Raw genomic sequence first — 1,624 nt, 5'->3', positions numbered from 1 at the left:
AAAAAAAAAAAAAAAAAACTGAGGCAAACATTTCTAGCGATCCTAATTTTTCTGGCGTGGACTGACTGCTGAGCTCTATAGGTGCTGGTTTGTGGAACAGACTGGGAGCGAGCTCATTAATGCTTGTGTGGATGGATCAGAAGAGAGACTCGCTATGTTCTCTCTTCCTTTCACAGGAGACTGCAAAAACACATCCACAAGATGGAAGAGTGGAATGATAAAGGTTGTGCTGCCTTAACTGGGGTTTCTGGTTGCATTGTTTCACTGGTATATGAGTGGAGTGATCTATAGAAAAGGCAGCATGCAAAGTTAGTTTGATGTCACCTTGTCATGCTATTTTGCTTCAGGGCCGTAAGAAATCACAACACTGCTGGGAATGCATTGGGGATTTTCAGGCAGTTTTGAATGTGTCTTACGGCATATTCCTTTTTTTTTCTATTCTGCAAAGCATATGTCAGTGATTATACAACAGTTCTGTTGACAAAATTGCCTTTAAAGACCAATTCCGGTAGAAATGATCATGTGTTAAAGATTAAAAGCAATAAGGCCTGTGTGTTATACTATATCAATATCAGCCAATATTAATGTTTTCCCCCTCAGATTACGGTACCATTCTGATATTGCAACCAATTAATATTAGAGCCTGATTCTATCAATGTAACTGAAAAAGAAGATTACATATATAAATATGTGTGTGTGTGTGATCTTTTAAAAGTTTGGGGTCTGTAATATTTTATGTATTTGAAAAAGTCGCTTATGCCCACTAACTCTCAAAAAAAAAAGGGTAAAAAAAATAAAATAAATAAAAATATAGTATTTTTTGTATTATTATTATCATAAATTTTTCAAACAGTTGCACTGATTAATATTTTTTGTTGAAACTATGATAAATTTTATACATCATTGATGAATACAATTATTAATTGTTAACACACACACACACACACACACACACACACACACACACATATATATATATCGTATTGAGCCAAAACTCTTGAACGGTAGTAAATTTGGGTTCCTTTGATTTTTTTCATTGAATATCAAATGACATACATTAGCCAATTAAATGATTATTTAATATTCATCCAATAGACATCAAAAGAAACATCTCTCTTATTGAGGAACATTTTTTCGTAACAAATATATTTACGGGACAACATATGATCCAAGCAACCTGTGACCCAGTAATGCGTCCCTCTGCCAGAGTTGATCTGATGGGCAGGACTCTCTGAGCTGAGAGTCAGCGGACAATGTGACCTTTTAGCGAGCGTAGGGGATAAAATAAACTGCTGTCAGTGGTAATGAGCCATCTGGAGCTCTCATCCAGCCACCATCCCACCTGAAGGCCCCATCAATCTGCTCCACTGCTGTTGAGGGCTGAAGGAAACATCTAGCGTGCCCCACTCATGCAAGATCACTGTACCTGAGCAGTCAGGTGTCACTGTGAGTGTCGAACATAACCTGACCAAACCAGAAAACAGGTTCCACATCCACTGGTCTGAGAAAGTGTTAACAGCAGAATGACCTGATGGTGATTTCTGTGGACTTAAAGGTAATAGGCCTAGCTAGTTATTTACGGGACAACATATGATCCAAGCAACCTGTGACCCAGTAATGCGTC

The sequence above is a fragment of the Sinocyclocheilus rhinocerous genome, unplaced genomic scaffold, assembly GCF_001515625.1.
Source record: "Sinocyclocheilus rhinocerous isolate Xijiao unplaced genomic scaffold, SAMN03320098_v1.1 scaffold70, whole genome shotgun sequence".
Taxonomy (NCBI): Eukaryota; Metazoa; Chordata; class Actinopteri; order Cypriniformes; family Cyprinidae; genus Sinocyclocheilus; species Sinocyclocheilus rhinocerous.
This window is presented reverse-complemented; position numbering follows the sequence as displayed.